This window comes from Poromitra crassiceps (assembly GCF_964638095.1).
Source record: "Poromitra crassiceps genome assembly, contig: HAP1_SCAFFOLD_578, whole genome shotgun sequence".
Taxonomy (NCBI): Eukaryota; Metazoa; Chordata; class Actinopteri; order Beryciformes; family Melamphaidae; genus Poromitra; species Poromitra crassiceps.
This window is the reverse complement of record NW_028151830.1, coordinates 1-21,387: the sequence shown is the minus strand read 5'-3', so window position 1 is coordinate 21,387 and position 21,387 is coordinate 1.

The following is a 21,387-nucleotide window of genomic DNA, read 5'->3' as shown; positions in this document are numbered from 1 at the left end:
CATCATGACAAGTTTGGAGCAGATTGGACAATCTACAATGGAGTTACTCTAACTTCCTGTGTGGCCAGTAGGGGGCACTCTGCCTCTAACTCCAAATGGTCCTATAGATGTCTTCAGGCTGGGATGCTCATCAAACATGTGACGTTTGGTGCGCGTGTGAGCATATAGGGCCGAGTTAAAAAAACCACTGTCTGTGTTGGCAGTAGGGGGCGCTATGACTATAAATGGATGTTGACATCTAGATGTCTTCAGGTATGTACACTGATCATGCATGACAAGTTTGGAGCAGATTGGACAATCTACAATGGAGTTACTCCAACTTCCTGTGTGGCCAGAAGGGGGCGCTCTGCCTATCACTCCAAATGGTCATCCAGATGTCTTCAGGCTGGGATGGTTATCAAACATGTGTATTTTGGTGCGCGGGGGACCATGTACTGCCGAGTTACAAAACGATGTATGTGTTGGCAGTAGGGGGCGCTATGACTATAAATGGATATTGACATATCAATGTCTTACTCATAATCCTCACAATGACGGTTAATCGAGAGCTTGAGGCTTTTCTGGCCACATCTGAGGTGGATGTGGTCAACCCACTATGAGCAGTTCATGTTCGTGTAAAACTTGTGTCATTTCCTTTTGCCAGTAGGTGGAGCTGTAACTATCACTGAATATTGATCTGCAGATATCTTCAGGCATGGACACTTATCATGCACGACAAGTTTGGAGCAGATAGGACAACGTTCAGTTGAGTTACAATCAACTTCATGTGTTGCCAGTAGGGGGCGCTCTGCCTATAATGCTATATTGGCATGTACATGTGTGAAGTCTGGAATGCTCATCAAACATGTTAAGTTCGTTGCGGGTGTGACCATGTACGGCCGAGTTACAAACCGCTTTCTGTGTGGCCAGTAGGGGGCGCTCTGCCTCTAACTCCAAATGGTCATCTAGATGTCTTCAGGCTGGGATGCTCATCAAACATGTGAAGTTTGGTGCACGTGTGAGCATGTAGGGCCTAGTTACAAAGCACTTTCTGTCTTGCCAGTAGGGGGCGCTATGACTACAAATGGATATTGACATCTAGATATGTTCAGGCATGTACACTTATCATGCATGACAAGTTTGGAGCAGATTGGACAATCTACAATGAAGTTACTCCAACTTCCTGTGTGACGGCGAAACATCAACATTCGCCATGGCGCCACGCCCACGCCGGTCAATGAGCACTCATAATCGTCACAATGAAGCTGCATTGGGTGGTAAAGGATTTTCTGACCACATCCGAGGTGGATGTGTTCAACCCACTCAGCAGTTCATGTAAGTGTAAAACATGTCATTTCCTGTTGCCAGTAGGTGGCGCTATGAGTGTAAATGCCATGGATATTGATGTGCAGATATCTTCAGGCATGGACACTTATCATGCATGACAAGTTTGGAGCAGATAGGACAATGTGCATTCGAGCCAATAGGCAAAGACTTGAGCCCATGACGGCCAGCCCCCTAATTTGCATTGAGTAGGCAGAAATGCATACAGAAAAGGAAAGGAAGCAAGGAGGCATCACTAAATACAAAGGAGACATCACTAAATACAAGGCACAGAAATAAATGGGAGGTAAATAAAACAGACATAAATAAATGCCATAAATAAATAAATAAATTTATAAATAAATAAATAAATTTATAAATAAATAAATAAATTTATAAATAAATATATAAAACGTACAAAAATAGAAAAATACACATATATATACATTTATGTCACTCATATTAATTAATGTGTGCCTACATTTATTTTTACATATATTTATGATACATATATATGTATTTATCTGCTTATTTATTTATTTATTTATTTATTTATTGATATGGCAGATCCGGGACTCCAAAGTAAACGTGCTACTGTTGGCTTTGTGTGATCCCATTGCGTTGTCCTGTATTGCATCATTCGCCATGTTCCACGTGCTTTGGGTTTAGTAGCGGTCTATAGCGACCTCATGGGGACATTTCGAGTACTGTTCAGCAATAGCTGTTTAATTGACAGTTCCCAGCAGATGGCCCTGGTGTTTTGTTCTTTATTCCTCTGAATAAATGTGTATGTGTATGTGTATATGTATATGTATGTATATATGTTTATGTGTATATGTATGTGTATATATGTAGATATATTGTTTATTCAAGGATATATATTTTTGTTTATATCATTCCAGATAACCACACGTTAACCACACATGGATGGCTGAATGTTTATTCATACTGGACATTAAAGACGGTTAATGAAACACTTTGAATGCTGCAGTCTTTCTAACAGGAGACTTAGGCCAGACTTGTATACACCAGCAGTCATATATATATTTCACAGTTAGAGCAACTCGCTTTTTGTCGATGTCATCATCACAGAGCCAGCTGTTACTTGGATTCTCCGGGCAATTCTAGACTATTTTCTTACTTTTTCAAGTCACATGACTGTCAGTTTTTAGATATTGGTCGTTTTGAACTATCTTTTGACTGGATGAATGATACCCCTTTTCCACCGACCTAGTTTCAGGACCGGTTCTGGACCAGAGCCTAATTATGAACCAGTTCTTTGTGTTTCGACAGCCTAGACACTGGCTCTCGGCGCTGGAAACTGGTGCTTCAGTGGCTCCACTTCTGTCCTGGATCAGATTAAAGAACCGCTACGTCATAGCGTCAGGGGCTAGGGGGAGTCTAACGTGAGGCGAGCTCTGGCTTGACAATGGCGGAACACACCGATAAACACCTTCAGTCGGCCTCTTTTAATGTCCACAAAGTGATAACACACTTTCAGCCCACGCTTCCAGTACATAAGAAACGGCGACGTCTCATCAGGACATCAACATGTAAGTTGCTTATAGGTTTTAGCCATCGTCACTGACGTAACGTAGGTAGAGACCGCTAACGCTAGTTAGCTTTGTTTAACCACAGATTGTAAACTCCACTCTTTCGTTTATTAAAACAATCTTTTTGGACATGCTCACTCTACTCTCACCACCAACAGCTACCTAACTAGCTGGGTTAGCAAGCTACAGCACATAGCATAATCTGAATTACCAAGGTGCTGCGACTTTGGTTGCTAACGTAAGCTAGCTCTCAGCTGGCTATGTAGCGTTTACAGTAATAGTAGTCAGCTGAGCAAGTCCTAAAATGTTATGTGACAGGGGTGTAGTGGTATTAAATACAGAGGTGGGTAAACTATCCAATGTGAGTAGTTTACCCACCTTGTTTCACTCAGTCATTGATTGATACAGTTGATCTGAAAATAGGTGAATAAACTGTGTATACCCTCCATTATGCCTCTGCTTTGCTAAAGCTGGTCGAGCAAACTGGCTTAAATCCTCCCATGTCTCTGTTATATTGATCATCAATAATAAAATAGCATTAGTTACCCCAAAACGAAATTTTGTACATTTTAAAGTAAAATGCATGAATCTGATGCACTCTGAGAGCAAAAGGAAGAGGCTAATCTTCACATTAATATCTTCTTCACTGTGCTGTGGGTTTACAATGATGAAAAAAGAATTGTCTAATAAACACAGGTGCAAGCAAAACACTAATGAGGGTTTCCAAATTCCAATCATGGAAGTTTGAAGCCCTCATTAGTGTTTTGCTTGCACCTGTGTGACCCCGTGAGAAGGATACTGTCCCAACTCCCAGGCTATGTAAATAGCCTACAGTAAGCAACACATGTGACTAAAGTGTGTAGGCTACAATAAAACAGAACAGACAGGTTGCTGATATGGGATTCATGGCTTCTGTTCAGATATGAAACGCATGGCATGTTTGTGCCTTCCAACCATAGCATTAAAGTTAGTCAATCTTTTCTAGTAGAACAATGTACTAATAGCTTAAACTGACGTAGAACCATACTGTAACTGTAGTAGGCTACATTACTGGTTCATTTGAACAAAACATTAAAGTCCCTGGAAACCAAAATCCACAAAAACGTTCTAACTATGTTATTTAGGGTCTTATGTTATCTTATTGTGTGCCTCCGAAATTATTATACATTACTTTCAACCCAAAGCCTTAAAATCGACACTTTTCTACAAGCTTCTACAAGGTACTTCCTCATTGAAGAGAGCAGTGCGCGAGGTGCTAAAATGCAGGAGCTTATGACGTCATAAGCTCTATATAACCTTTGTACACGCGCGCAACCCGCCCTACTGTGTGTGTGTGTGCGTGTGTGTGAGTAACCTCGCGTCACCAGGCTGTGTCGAGCGCTATGCTGTTCTCTCTCTCTCTCTCTCTCTTTCTCTCTCTCTCTCTCTCTCTCTCTCTCTCTCTCTCTCTCTCTCTCTCTCTCTGGACATGAGAGAGAGACAGAGAGAGAGAGAGAGAGGAGCACACAGCACACAGAGTGGGAGACAGACACTCAGCGAGCGCTGTGGGGGCAAAGAACGGACAGAGATCTCTTCCTCTCAGAGCCGCGGAGCAACGCGCGAACACACACACACACACACACACACACTCACCCAATCTCTCTTAAATTCTCTCTCTCTCCTTCTCTCCCTCTCTCTCCGAGAGAGAGAGAGACAGAGAGAAATTTCCCTGCTGCAGACGGGACACGCCCACACAGTCCGCGGAAGAAAATACACTCTAAAAAATAATTGATTCTCATGAGTTTTGCCATGACTGTCAAACCTAAATTTATATACTTTGCGACGTTCATCATCGTTCAAATTTGGCTGGTGGCTTATTAACATAGGGTCTTGTGATGTGATGAACTCAAAATGCTAAATAATAAAGAAATATTTCTGGTTTCCAGGGACTTTAAGAATAAGAGCAGCTTATGGAATTTATAAATGTCCTTTGTAACAGCAGTGTAGAGAAATATCTGCAAATGACATCTCAAAGACAGGATGCTGTTGAGAAATATTTGAGGCTGTCTTCAATTGTGCTAAAACAACATTGGTAAGCTTTGTACAAAGAAGATACTGTTGCATTAATATTGGTATCCTATTTTATGGTTAAGTAGCCTATATTTGCTATTGGTATTGTTATATATTTTTTTTTACTGGGAGTAGCCTACTCACGAGTCTTTCAGGCTGCAGTAGTGTCGTTAAGTTAAGTTAACAAGCAGCTGGGTGCCAGCCGTGGCTCTCTCTCCCTCCCCCGCTCTCCCTCTGTCTCTCGCTCTCTCTCTTTATCTCTCTTTCCCTCTCTATCTGCCTCGGTCTCTCGCGCTCTATCTCGCGCAAATGTGGGACATCTAAATAGTTTATTACGTAGAAATAAAATAAAAAAATAATCTGGCCAGTAGGGGTTGCACGTGCATCCGGTGCACCAACGTATAATCGCCAGTGCACTCACTTTCATGTCACCACCTGCTCTCCCTTTAGGTCGTTTTACACTACAACAGACAGCAACAGAGGCAGAAACACTGAAATTATTTAGTCTTATATTTTATTATCTTATTATTATAAACCAAACCTCAAAAATAACATGCTTTGCTCATAGTCTTCAACTAAACCCTAAATATCGCAGTATAAAACATATAAAACACATTTTAATCATATATATATATATTTTTTAATTGACATTACATTTCCAATACAAAACAGCAGAGGGTGCCGCAGCACCACAAGCACCCCCACTTCCCGCACCCCTGGTCACCACTTGCCCACAGGCATCCAATGAGACTAAATCATCAGACTTAATCTTCTTGGAAACAAATTTTATTTTGTCCTGATTGGTCTTAGATGTGTGTCATAGTTCTGTGGAGCCCGACCAAATCTTTTTTTTTTTTTTAGGGCTTCTTCACACCGAGGGCCCCTGGGCACCTGCCCAGGTTGCCCTATGCTTAATCCGGCCTTGCATTAGTTAATGATTAGTATCGAAGTTCCTGAGTAGAGTAGTTAATTAATACATAATGATTACTAAATGTCAGCTCATGAATATAGTAGTTAATCATTAGTTACTGATTAGTCGGTCAGTTCCATGAGTAGAGTAATTAATCGTTCGTTAATGATTAATAAATGTCAATGCGTGAATATATTAGTTAATCATTAGTTAATCATTAGTTAAGGTCACATTGTGAGTATAGTAGTTAATCATTAGTTCATGATTAGTTGTTAGTTCCTTAGTAGAGTAATTACTCATTAGTTAATGGTTAGTCAATGGTCATTTTGTGAGTATATAGTTAATTGTTAGTTACTCATTACTTAATTATTACCTGTCCATTAGGCACTCTTTTTGTGTACCCTATTGTAAAGTGGTGCATCATACTCAGTAGTTTATGAATACTGAATTATTATCTGTCTATTAGTTAGTCTTTGTGTGTACCCTATTGTAAAGTGGTGCATCATACTCTGTAGTTTATGAGTACTGAATCATTACCTGTCCATTTGTTACTCTTTTTGTGTACCCTAATATAAAGTGAAATAGATCCTTATCAAGTGAACACTCGCTCCAGGTGAGATTTGAACCCTCAGCCCCAATATTCTTACATTGTAAGTCTGGTTCTCTACCATCTGAGCTAACCAGCCTGTTGCTACTATCGGTAGAGCCGGAGACCAAGTATTATAGTTTTGAAGGTATATTCCACCCAAATACTACTTTCTGTCCAAGTACTTATAGTTTTGAAGGTATATTCTGCGCTTTAAAACACAAGTACTTAGACATAAGTAGTATTTGGCTGAAACATACCTAAGTACTTGGACATGAAGTAGTATTTGGATGGAATATACCTTTAAAACTATAAGTATTTGGAGAGAAGGTAGTATTTGGGTGGAATATATCTTAAAAACTATATGTACTTGAACAGAAAGTAGTATGTGGATAGAACATACTACTTAGTCTCTGACTCTACAGACCCCTAGTATGGCTCTACCATATAACAGGCTGGTTAGCTCAGAGAGAACCAGACTTACAATTTAACAATCTTGGGGTTCAGGGTTCAAATCTCACCTGGAGTGTGTATTTGATAAGGATATCTTTCACTTTATATTAGGGTATACAAAAAGAGTAACAAATGAACAGGTAATGATTCAGTACTCATAAACTACTGAGTATGATGCACCACTTTACAATAGGGTACACAAAAAGACTAACTAATTGACAGATAATAATTAAGTAATGATTCAGTATTCATAAACTACTGAGTATGATGCACCACTTTACAATAGGGTACACAAAAAGAGTAACTAATGGACAGGTAATAATTAAGTAATGAGTAACTAACAATTAACTATATACTCACAAATGACTAACCATTAACTAATGAGTAATTATTCTACTAAGGAACTAACAACTAATCATGAACTAATAATGATTAACTACTATACTTATAATGTGACCTTAACTAATGATTAACTAATGATTAACTAATATATTCACGCATTGACATGTATTAATCATTAACGAACGATTAATCACTCTACTCATGGAACTGACCGACTAATCAGTAACTAATGATTAACTACTATATTCACAAGCTGACATTTAGTAATCATTAAGTATTGATTAACTACTCTACTCAGGAACTTAGATACTAATCATTAACTAATGAGTACCTACTCATTAACTATGATTAACTAGTGATTGACTAATGACAAATTATTCCTTAGCTACTCATTAAATAACTATTTAATGTTTAACTATATTATGGTTTTCATGTCGGTCACGAGCCAAATAACCCCCATGTTGAAACTACTGTATGTGGAATCTTGCTTTAACCTCACGCTAACCCTGCATGAGCCCCAAAAATGTGTGGGGCTGTGAGGAAACTGTCAAACGCCAACCCCCCCGCCCCCTCCCCCATACCTGTGTTCTGCTTCTCCACCCTCTCCACCTTGGCTCCCATCAGATGCAAGTTCTCTCTCAGCTCCATCCAGACATCGGGCTCGGTGGTGGTTTTGACATCGACCTCCCCGCCCAGTGGCCCGGCCCGAGCCCCTGGCCCGAAATAACAGCACAGCAGCAGCAGCAGCATCTGAGACACACCAATCATAATCTTCATGGTCATCATTCTCTTGAAACTCACCTCGTTAAATACCCACCTGGCTCCCTCCCTCCCTCCTGGCTCCGCCCCTCTCCCCCTCCTAGCTCCACCCTTGAGAACACATCATGTGTCCTGTCCCACAGCTGGGACGTCCAACTGAAGACAAGATTTCAACTTTCTACTTTAACCAAACAATCTCAAGTATCAAAAGTACTTGGCAGACGCTGAATTGAAATACTTTGGCTGTCACTGATTTCCTGATGCTGTCAATCCATCTCAAACCAACACAAAGAATTCCTTAGTTATTGCTTTTTCACACAAGAGGGGGAAATGTTTGTGTACCTGTTGAGCAAGATAATGATGAATGTACCTCCATCATTCGTTTGTTCTGACTCTGAGTTTTGATTGTTTTTATCGTTTTAGTGAGCTTTACTTGACTAATTTTAACCAGTTTTTACTAATTTTAACTACTGAAAACGACGACTAATGCTCCGTGCTAATCAAGCTCTTCTGTGGACATATGGAGGCACAGAGCGAGTATACAGATAATAATATACAGTTGTATATAGGGGTGCTCCCATCTGGCTAAGCCACGATCCGATCCGATTCCGATTCCAGTTTTTCTGGTAAAAGCAAGCACAATGTTACAAGTGTTATATATCATATCATTCTTATGTAGTATTTCAGGGACATGTGATCCTGAAAATGATTCAAACTGGTCTATTGACAATTCTACTCTCTCAGACACCCTTGTATTTGCACACCCACATATAAAATCAACCTGTGCTTTCCCTTTAACATGGCACAGTCGAAGTATGGCATATCTGCATCCAAATTCACTTTGTAACTTTGCACAGCTGCAGTATTTGCTAGTACTGTATCGTATGACTGTTTTACAGTTCCTCCACTTGGCTCCCATCTTCACTCTTTGAGAAGCATGATATCAAAGGAGGTTGAAGTGTATTGTAATGCTGTTACTGATGTTGGCTGGTAACATACAACCAAACCCAGGTCGTATTGATGGAAAATGTTTGCTCACTCCAGATGACTTTCTACAACGGAAAGGCTTAGGCTTTTTCCATTTAAATGTACGTAGCCTCATTCCTAAAATGGATATGATTAAGATATGGGCTCAAACAACAGATGCAGACTTCATGGTATTTTCTGAGACTTGGTTGAAGGAAAGCATTCCTGACAGTGAAATTGCAATGAGTTGTTATAATGTGTTTCGTTCAGACAGACAAGGTAAAGGAGGGGGTATAGCTATCTATGTCAAAACCAAATTTAGAGCAACAGTGATCAAATCTGTATCTATACCCAAACAATTTGAACTACTTGCATTAGATATTGACTTTGCTACTGACTGTCACATTGTATTGGTTGGTTGCTATAGGCCTCCATCTGCTGTTAAAGACACCTTGATGTCACTATCAACTCTACTGTCAGACTTAAAAAATAAAGACATGATTTTAATTGGAGACCTAAATTGGGATTGGCTGTCACCTGCTGCTGCTGATGTAAAGAATTACTGTGACTCACTCTAGGGGAGAGCAGAGCAAGGAACTAACCATTCTACACTAAACCGGATATTAGTGTGATGGGTATATACTGTGTACCACTCTCATAACGTGTGTATCACTTAGGGTGTCGAGTCATAGTTTATTTTTTTATTTGTCTTTATTGAATGTTCCAAAACTGCATGTTTAATTAAGAATAGGCTAATGATTATTTCCGCTCACCACTTATTTAATGTGGTTACTTTACTTTGTGGTCACTTTATGTATTTGTCCAATGGGTCCAATGGCATTGCTCTCTGTCAGAACTTGCTTGGATGTCCTGATGTTGGTTTGTCTGCGACAAGTTATATCATATCTACTAGCCTCTTCATTTTGTTCTCAGAGTGCACCAGATTAATGCATTTTACTTTAAAATTTAAAAAATGTCTTTGTCTAGGGGGACCACAGCCCCCCTAGATACCCCCCAGTCAGAGTCATATTACCTTCTTGGTGGTGCAACCCCTGTTTGGAAAGCCTAGAATCGCCTATGATTGTATTATTTGACATACTTAGTTTTGTGCAGAAATCCATTTCTACCTGTATGTAACAGTGAAACTATATAAATATAATAATTCTTCTACATTCTCTAATTGTGTTAACTTCTTGTAAGTGAAATAGGCTAATGCTGACATCTCTGGAAAGGAGACAAACCAGAGGCAGAACATGGCAGGGAATTGTGTGAATACTCCACCCAGGGCAGCTGGCTACTCCAGGTTGTGGGATTAGTGGATGCCAAACAGCGAAGAGTGGTCTCCAGGTCCTGGTTGAGCCGCTCGGTCTGGCCATTGGACTGAGGGTGATAACCTGAGGACAGGCTGACAGAGGCGTTAAGCAGATAACAAAATGCCTTCCAAAAACGAGAAGTAAACTGGGGACCCCTATCTGAGACAATATCCTGTGGCAGGCCATGTAGTCCAAACACATGTGTGACCATGAGTTGAGCCGTCTCGGCAGCTTAGGGTTGGGCACAAAGTGGGCAGCTTTGGAAAACCGGTCTATAATGGTGAGTATAGCAGTGTTCCCACTGGAGGGAGGCAAGCCTGTAACAAAGTCTATGGAGATATGAGACCAGGGACGTTTAGGAATAGACAGGGGATGAAGGAGGCCGGAAGGTTTCTGTGTAGGGACCTTGTTCTGAGCACAGGTAGCACAGGCGGCAACAAAAGAGCGGACATCCACCCTCATGGTAGGCCACCAAAAACGTTGTCGGACGAGAGACAGAGTGCGCTGAGCTCCCGGATGACATGCCAGGTTGGAGGAGTGCCCCCACTGGAGAACCCCTGACCAGGCAGACAAGGGGATGAACAGACGATTTGGAGGCCCCCCGGTGGGCCCCGGATCCAGTCGCAACGCCTCCTGGACCACCGACTCAATAGCCCAGGACACAAGGGACACGATACAGGCACTGGGCACAATGGGCTCAGGATCCCTCTCAGAAGACCCAAACTGGTGAGAGAGGGCATCGGGCTTCATGTTCTTCGAACCTGGACGATAAGACAGAGTGAACTGAAACCGATCAAAAAACAATGCCCACCTGGCTTGTCTAGAGTTAAGTCTTTTGGCTGACCGGATATATGTGAGATTCTTGTGGTCCATCCAGATGAGAAATGGATGAGCCGCCCTCTCCAGCCAGTGTCTCCATTCATCCAATGCCAGCACCACGGCCAACAACTCCCGGTTCCCAACATCATAGTTTCGCTCAGCAATTACCAAATGTTTTGCATGAAAGTGGAGGCAAACTAATTTGCACTCCGTGCAACACTGTCGTGGAGGAACACAAACGGAAATCGTCACTGGACAGCCACTTTGCTAGCGCGAAGCATTTGACACACACACACACACACACACACACACACACACACACACACACACAGGTGGCATATTTAGCTTAGGGTCTAGTTGTTTGAATATTTAACAATGAACAATGAACAATGAACAATGAACAATGAACAATGAACAAGGAACAAGGAACAAGGAACAAGGAAGGGATGAGGAGGACAGGGAAGGCATGAAGGTGATGTATGATTGGGTATCAAAATAAGTCATACAAATTGTTACGATGAAAACTGGGACAGCAAAGAAATAGAAATAAAGGAAGAACTTGAGAAATGGGGTAATGAATTAAATAACTATAAAACTAGAATATTAATAATAAAAATGTTTGTTTTATCCAAATTATTGTTTTTAGCAACCGTTTTCCCCCCCAAAGCCCAGACACTAAAGAAAATTGGTAAATCTATAGTGAACTTTATATGGGGAACCACCAGGGAGGTCACACAAAGGCAGTTACTCTATAAGAGTAAAAAGGAGGGAGGCCTTGGGGCTGTTGATCTGGGGTTAAAATTAAACATCGCTTTTTGTAAGAACGTTGCATCAGCCATAGAGCGAAAGGCCATGTGGATAGGTGAGGCTCTGAGCTGGACCAAAAAAATAGGACGAGCAAGGAGCTCAGTTCCATATTATAAACTTTTGTACGGTGACTTTGTGAACAAGTTTGCACACATGAATATTGCTTGGAATGAAATGTCCAGCAAATATATATATGTAAAATTGTGTAATGACTTGTATGGTGATGTTTTCCCCTACAAACATTTAGATGAAGCAAGCTCTCAGGTCTGTATTAAAAATATATTTAGTAAGTGTCTCTCAGAAAACAAGAGAGACATCATGTGGCTGGTCTCGGTTGGCAGACTAGCAGTCCGAACAGTCGTCAAGTGGAGCTGCTTTGTTAAAACCAAAGAGTGTCCTATGGACGACTGCAAGGAGGATGAGACTATAACATCTGCTCATAAAATGTGAGCGATCTAAATATGTTTGGGGGAAAATGGTTAGTATTTGGCTTAATGTTGCTGTGATGTATGGTGTCTTTAATGAAACAATGCCAGGGTCACACCAGGACTTTTTCTGGACAGTTGTTTGTGTTTCTATTCTATCTCAGGAGCATATGGGTTCGACAGAGGTCTGGTGTGTGGTGGCAGCATGTCATCACAACCTGGGGAGATGGAGAATGGCTAAGAAATGTCCGTATGAGGAACACCACATTCTTGAAGCTGTCTGACATCCTTCGGCCACATCTCAAAAGAGATGGAACCAGGTGGAGAAGTCCAGTGCCTGTGGAACAACGTGCATGTGTGGCCATATGCATCTGGAGATTGGCCACCAATGTGGAGTATAGGTCCATTTCCCATTTATTTGGTATTGGTCTATCAACAGCTTGGTCTATCACCAGCCATGTTGCCTCTGGAATTGTGGACAAGTTGCTCTCCATCTACATCAAAACACCATCTGCTCATGAATTTAAGATCGCCATGCAAGGTTTCCGTGACCGTTGGGGTTTCCCCGCAATGTGGAGGTGCAATTGATCGGATATTGGAATATCCCCACAATTGGAATATTGAATATTGGAATTTTAGCTCCAGACACCCCCGCAGAGTATTTCAACCCTAAGGGGTTCTACTCTGTCATTCTGCAAGGTGTGGTAGACCATCGACTCAGGTTCTGGGACATGAATGTGGGTCGGCCAGGCAGAGTGCATGACGCTAGAGTGTTTGGGAATTCCAGCGTTTAGGACAGGGGTCAGAGTGGCACACTGTTCCCCAATCTCACCGAGAGGATTGTGGGTGTAGATGTGCCGGTGGTGGTGTTAGGCCATGCTGCCTACCTGCTCCTCACATGCGGTTGATGAAACCATACCCTGAAAGCCATGCAACTCCTGAACAGAAAACCTTGAACTGCCAGGTCAGCAGGGCACGGATGTCAGTGCAGAGGGCATTTGGTCGTCTCAAGGGAAGATGACAGTGTTTGATGAAAAGATAAGACTGCCACCTGGAAAACACTGACACCACCATAACAGCCTGCTGCATTACTTCACTTCTGTGAAGTCAACTATGAGGAACTCGATGAAGATGTTTCCTGTTCACAGAGACAATGAGGCGGCTGAATGGAATCCCCTTTTGGCAAACACACAAGAGATGCATTGTGCTCTTATCTCTCCTTGCCCAATTCACTTTTCTTACGAACAACAGGTTGTCAAACGATGTGATGAGTTAAGATCTCTGGGCCAGCTGTGTGTGTGTGTGTGTGTGTGTGTGTGTGTGTGTGTGTCTGTGCGCGTACGCACCTGTGCGTGCATGCATTGTGACATTGTGCGTGCATGCTGCTGCTGTCTCTCTCTTCTCTCTCATCAGACAGGTAGAGATTGAGTGAGTTGCTATGGTTACGGGGAGGGCACGCTCTGTGCTTCTCCGCACTTCAAGCTGAAGTCAAACGAAACTCGTCATAATAGTTGTCAAACTAGGCGAGAAAAGAATTCATCCAAACTCAGCGAATGCGAGCGACACTCAAAGCAAACGTTCACCTTGGCTGCAGGGCCAAAACAAGGAAGAAGCAGGTCAGCACTCCACCATGTCCTTTCACTATGTCACCTGGGACAGAGACAGTGATGTATAAAGTACTTAAGTATTAATACTTAGTTACATTACACCACTGGACAGAGAGCACACAGTCACCTGGGACAGAGACAGTGGTGTATAAAGTACTTAAGTATTAATACTTAGTTACATTACACCACTGGAGAGAGAGCACACAGTCACATGGGACAGAGACAGTGGTGTATAAAGTACTTAAGTATTAATACTTAGTTACATTACACCACTGGACAGAGAGCACACAGTCACCTGGGACAGAGACAGTGGTGTATAAAGTACTTAAGTATTAATACTTAGTTACATTACACCACTGGAGAGAGAGCACAACGGACATTTCAGCGTCAAGCCTTCATCAGCCACCTGGGACAGAGAGCACACAGTCACATGGGACAGAGACAGTGGTGTATAAAGTACTTAAGTATTAATACTTAGTTACATTCCTCCACTGGACAGAGAGCACACAGTCACATGGGACAGAGACAGTGGTGTATAAAGTACTTAAGTATTAATACTTAGTTACATTACACCATTGGACAGAGAGCACAACAGGCGTTTCAGTGTGCGTGCGTGCGCGCGCGTGCGTGCGTGCGCGTGCGTGTGTGTGTGTGCGTGTGCGTGTGTGTGTGTGTGTGTAACAGAGCGAGGGCTATACTTGGCCCGCGGCCCCCAAATTGGTCAGCCATGGTCTTGTGCATCTGAACATTGGTCTCCCCCCTCCATGATAAACACTGTTGACTTGAGGTCACCGCAGGATTTTCACTCACATGATGGTTTGCCGGCAAGGTAAAGTGCTGAAATAGTTTGGATTATAGTGGTAATGGCCCTCCCTGGGGAAATAAATCTTAAATAATAATACTAAACTACTACTAGTACTAATAATAATAATAATAATAATAATAATAATGACGATAATAAAAATAGGAACCAATTGTCCTGATGTGGAAAACGCCACCCGTCACAAACTATTTCATCATAATTGCTGTTTCATCTGAACCTGATAAGCCTGTTAGATGATGCCGATCACATACTTGGCAGAAGATCAATTAAAATAACCTCACTGGCACTGATGTTCTGATGGAGTCACTCATCTCAAACTAACACAAACAATTCCTTAGTAATTGTTGTTTCACTCAAACCTGAGTGTGTATTGTTTCTGTTGAACAAACGAACACTGTTGAACACTATTGCTCTTGAATGTGCTCTCAGGCCAATTGTCTGAGGGGCGTGGTTATGTCGTGTGTGCTTCATTCAATAAATGGCCGCTTGCCCCTGCACCGTCAGTGTGAGCATGCCGGTCAAACCAAACCGATGGCTACCCGTGTTTCCTCCGTGCTAGACTAATCCACGGCGCTCCAGCCCTAGAGATGGCAGCTTCAACAGGTTATGGGCCCAGAAGGGATTTTGGGAGTCGATGGAATCGTTTATGTTTTGACGGAGATGAAACTAAGTTCCTGGCAGACCTGCGACTGATGAGCCTGAAGAGCACCATACTGGGACTGGGTGTGGCTCCTGCAGACGCAGACGAAGTTGCAGAGGACGCGGAGAAAAATGAGGAGGCCTACGCAGAACTAATTCAGTTGTTGGACCACAAAAGCCTATCGCTTGTGATGCGAGATGGGGCAGATGACGGCAGGAAGGCGCTGAAGATCCTGCGGGAACACTACGCGGGTAAGGGGAAGCCGCGAGTGATCAGCTTGTACACAGGGCTGACTTCTCTCCAGAAAGCCGTGAATGAGAGCGTCACTGACTATGTTATTCGTGCGGAGACGGCTATCACAGCACTGAGAAATGCTGGAGAGATTTTAAGCGATGGCTTGTTGACCGCAATGATCCTGAAGGGCCTACCAGACTCGTTTAAGCCATTTTCCATTCACATTACACAGAGTGATGATACTCTAACCTTCGCCGAGTTCAAAACAAAGCTACGGAGCTATGAGAGCACCGAAAAGTTCCGTGCTGCTGGCTCCGATGACGACAGCGTGATGAGAGTGCGTTTAACATTCAGGTGCATGATAGACTGTTTTACCTCAGTACTGCCACAGATGATGTTGATGATGTTGATGGGTGTCATGGGTGTCACGATGTACAAACCTGGCATGAGATTCTAGGTCATTGCAATTATGAAGATGTGTTAAAACTGCAAAGTGTTACTGAAGGAATGAAAATGAAAGGCAAAGCTGGTAAACTGCAATGTGAAGTGTGTATGCAAGGTACATTTGCTCAGAGCAGGAATCGAGAGGCCGATCCTAAAGCAAAAGGTGCTCTTGACCTTGTACACACAGATTTAGCAGGGTTTTCAGATTCAGATTCAGATATCTTTATTTGCCATTGTGTAAAACACATAGGAATTTGTTTTGACATTGACAGTGTGCGCATTCCTTAAACTTTTTCACATATAAACAACAAGACAGCACACAAACATAGCACAGTGCAGGAGGTATAGATATAAAGTGCAGAGTTAAGGAACATAGTGCAAAAATGTCCGGTGACACTGCCTAGGGGGCAGGGGTGGGAGGGCCAATGGAACCGACAGCAAAAGATGGGTTCAGGTATATCCAGGCTTTCACTGATGATTATTCAGGAGCAGTGTTTACATATTTTTTGAAAGCTAAAAGTGACACAGTAAAAGCTACAGCTCCTTATTCACCCCATCAGAATGGGACAGCAGAGAGGAGTTGGAGAACGATGCTCGAAATGTCTAGATGCATGTTGATAGAGAGCGGCCTACCAAAGAGTTTGTGGACATATGCAGTTCAGACTGCTGCAGTCATCAGAAACAGATGTTTCAACAGACGTGTAGGACAGACTCCATATTACATGCTGACAGGAAAGAAGCCAGATCTCTCAAGAATGAGAACTTTTGGGTCCGTGTGCTACGCATACAAGCAGAACAAGAAAAAGTTAGACTCCAGGGGCCGGTTGCACCAACTGGTCTTACACTGGTCTTAAGCTAAGTTGGTCGTAACTTTACGACCTAACAGCTACGCCGGTTGCACCAAGATGACTTAAGCCTTATTTTCACTAAGACCAGGCGTAACTCCTACGCCTCGTCAGGAGGAGGCGTAGCAGAGATCTCCGCGGAGACCTTTTTGACCGTCATCGTCGTAACACCGCCAGTTCGCCGTCTTTGAAAGCACGACGTTAGATTATAACTAACTAGTTGTGTGGCTTAGCCTTCCCAAATGTTGCCGTTACTTTTTTTGAATGTAATACATAGAATTGGGAACGTTACATTCAATTTCATTCAGACTCCCTGACACTAATCGCCGCCGCCATTTTCCCCCGGGGCTTCCACATGAGGAGGGGGGTGGGAGGAGGGAGGGTGTAGTGACGCACATACAGTAGTGGGTGACGGCGCGAGGCACATGTGGGCCAATCAGAGGGCATTCCCCGACAATTCACATGAACGCGCATTGCTACGACCAGCGTAGTTAAGACCAGAGTAAGCCGTGTTTGTGCAACAGGCGTAAATCCATGGTCTTAACTAAGACCGACGTAGGAGTTACGACCAGGCATAGTTAAGACCAGTTGGTGCAACCGGCCCCAGGTGTGTTAAAGGAATCTTTGTTGGTTATGACAAGAATAGCCCGGCATATCTAGTTTTTCACCCAGAGTCAGGAAAAGTGGTGAAGAACAGATTGGTGAAATTTGTCACAAAGCATGTCAGTGAATCTCACACTCAGACAGATCAGGACACAAGTGAGGATGTGTTGTTGCGTAGGGAGAGCAGCACACCACAGGCTGAGATCATAAAACAGGAAACAGAAGTGTGTGCCCCTGCCCCAGACCTAGGCATAGGTGAAAGAGAGAGCAGTGGGGCAACACGTTATCCAAAGAGGGAGAGGAGACCTCCCAGGCATTACAGAGATTATGAGTGTGGAGTAAAATATGATGATAACTATGCATTTACCAATCTTGACTACTGTTAGAGAATCATATGTGATGTACCCCAGACAGTGAACGAAGCTATGAGCTCACCAGAGTGGACTAGGGCAATGCAGGAGGAGATGCATTCTCTGAGGGAGAATGACACTTTTACCCTCACCACATTGCCAGAAGGTAAACGCACAGTGGGGGGCAGATGGGTTTACACTGTTAAAGAAAACCCAGATGAGACTAGGTTCAAAGCTCGGTATGTTGCAAAAGGTTACAGTCAAATTGAGGGGATTGATTATCAAGAGACCTTTTCTCCTACCGCAGATATGACCTCTGTACGAAGTTTGATGCAGATTGCAGCTCAGTATGATTTGGAACTGCATCAAATGGATGTAAAAACTGCATATTTGCATGCCCCCATTGATTGTGAGTTGTACATGGAACAACCTGAAGGATTTGAGGTTAAGTCAGACACGGGGGAGAAACTGGTCTGCAAGCTTAACAAATCAATCTATGTTCTGAAACAGTCAGGACGGAATTGGAATCGAATGCTACATGATTTCCTTAGCCAAAAAGGTTTTGTTCAAAATCCGTCTGACCATTGTGTTTACAGTATTGCAAACTGAAAGTGAGAAAATCATACTGATAATCTGGGTTGATGATCTCATTGTTGCAGCGAGTGACAGTCAAACACTCTGTAGTGTAAAAGACATGTTGAGCGAAAAATTCCAAATGAAAGACCTTGGTAAACTGAAACATTTCCTAGGTATTGATTTTACACAAGGAAAAGATGAGATTAAGATGAATCAAAAAAGGTACATTGCCAAGATTTTGGAGAGGTTTGACATGACTCACTGCAAATCGAGATCAACTCCATGTGAAAATAAACTGAACTTTGATGATGAAGGTGAAACTATTAACCCCAAAATGTATAGAGAAGTGGTTGGCAGTTTGATCTATGTGATGACAAGTACTAGACCAGACTTGAGCTTTATTGTCAGTAAATTATCACAACATTTGTCTGAACCAAGAGAACAACACTGGGTGGCAGCAAAGCATGTCTTAAAGGAACACTCCACCCATTTTCAACCAGCTTTGTATCATTAGAACATCAGTAGTAGGCTATATCAGAAAACTGTAAACAGTTTTGAAGTCTGTCATTTAATTTGACAGTTATTGAGTGTTAAAGTGTGGACCAGTGACATCACTGGTCCACACTAACTCAAATTAATAACTCATTAACTCAAATCAACTCTCAATAACTGTCAAACTAGATGAATGATGAATAGTTTGACAGTTATTGAGAGTTGATTTGAGTTAATGAGTTATTAATTTGAGTTAGTGTGGACCAGTGATGTCACTGGTCCACACTTAAACACTCAATAACTGTCAAATTAAATGACAGACTTCAAAACCGTTTACAGTTTTCTGATATACTACTGATGTTCTAATGATACAAAGCTGGTTGAAAATGGGCGGAGTGTTCCTTTAAGGTATTTAAAAGGTACTATGGATCAAGAATTATGTTACAGGAAACATGATGTGAATCTCAAACTTGTTGCATTTTGTGATGCTGACTGGGCCTCAGACCAGAATGACAGGCGAAGTGTAACTGGTTATTGTTTTAGTCTTTTTGAAACGGGCCCTGTTAAGGGCCTGACATTAAGTATCATTTTGTTCGATCTGCTCTTAATGATGACAAGATAACTATTGTGTATTGTCCAACCACAGACATGGTAGCTGATATTCTGACCAAACCTGTAAGTAAAGCCAAGCTTGATAAATTTGTGTATTTTCTTTTTGGGGTGTAATATGAAATGTATGTAATGTATTTGACAATTGTATTGTATATGATTGATCAGCCTAAGCGCAAGTGAAGTTGAACAAACGAACACTGTTGAACACTGTTGCTCTTGAATGTGCTCTCAGGCCAATTGTCTGAGGGGCGTGGTTATGTCGTGTGTGCTTCATTCAATAAATGGCCTCTTGCCCCTGCACCGTCAGTGTGAGCATGCCGGTCAAACCAAACCGATGGCTACCCGTGTTTCCTCCGTGCTAGACTAATCCACGGCGCTCCAGCCCTAGAGATGGCAGCTTCAACAGTTTCTCTGTAGCGTGTCATTCATTCAGGGTGTGTGTGTGTGTGTGTGTGTGGGGGAGGGGGGGTTCAAACTTTGGATTGTGTCATGTTAACGCCACCCGTCTCAAACTATCAGAATCAGAATCAGCTTTATTGGTCAAGTACAAGGAATTTGAGTGTGGTATATGTTGCTCTCAATGTACTTAAACAGGAAAAAGAAAAGTTATGCATACAAGCTAAAACGAACGAACAAGGGCAGGGATCAAAGGTACATAAAGCACTGCTATTTACAATACGTGTGATGTAGAGTGACCATTACAACAGCCAGGCAACTCTCAATGACTGGGGCCGCATAACGCTCACACTCATAGCCAGCAAGTGTTTTGAGAGGCTGGTTAAATCCCTCACCTGCCCCATGATCCCCCACCCTCAACCCCCTGCAATTTGCATAAAGTCCCAACAGGAGCACAGCAGACGCCATCGACCACCTCCTGCACACCTCCCTCTCCCACCTGGAGGGGAGGGGCTACACACCGCCCTCTCCCACCTGGAGGGGAGGGGCTACACACCGCCCTCTCCCATCTGGAGAGGGAGGGGCTACACACCGCCCTCTCCCACCTGGAGGGGAGGGGCTACACACCGCCCTCTCCCATCTGGAGGGGAGGGGCTACACACCGCCCTCTCCCACCTGGAGGGGAGGGGCTACACACCGCCCTCTCCCATCTGGAGGGGAGGGGCTACACACCGCCCTCTCCCACCTGGAGGGGAGGGGCTACACACCGCCCTCTCTCACCTGGAGGGGAGGGGCTACACACCGCCCTCTCCCATCTGGAGGGGAGGGGCTACACACCGCCCTCTCCCATCTGGAGGGGAGGGCGTTCAACACCAGTGCACTTCAGGCTGGTCAGTAATTTCAGGGATCTAGGTGAAAAACCCAGTGGTGGATTCAAACCACTGAACTTCTGATTGCAAAGCAGGCAGCTTTAACCACTCAGCCACGAGGGCTTTCCAAATTTCATGGTGGAGTTTGAGAGGATAACTGTATGTCAGTCAGATGTAGTTGTCACTTCATAGCTTTGTTATTATAAAGAGAGACTTGGGGAAAATATTGATACTTTGTTAGTTGTAGATATGATTTTGTCCAGAATTCCCATACAGAAATTAAAATAAAAGTATTGTAGGTATAGAGGTAACAGTAGGCTCTTTCATACACAGATCGCGCAAAAATAGCCGTTTAGGAGTCCCGTAAAGCCAGCCGCCTCGCCACAGAAATTGCTTTCACACAGAGCCAAGCAGCACGGCCACATCCCCGTGCTGCTGTGTACTTTCAGGTGAAATCCCCTGCTCCCGGATTGAAAGGCGAGCGCAGGGATTTCCAGCTCCTCCTAGCCCAAATTAATATTTTCATAGGTTAGTGTAGCCTGGCTACTGTATGATGAACAAATTCATTCAACAACAATACTTCCCTCCTTCTCCGCTGAGCAGGGAGGATAT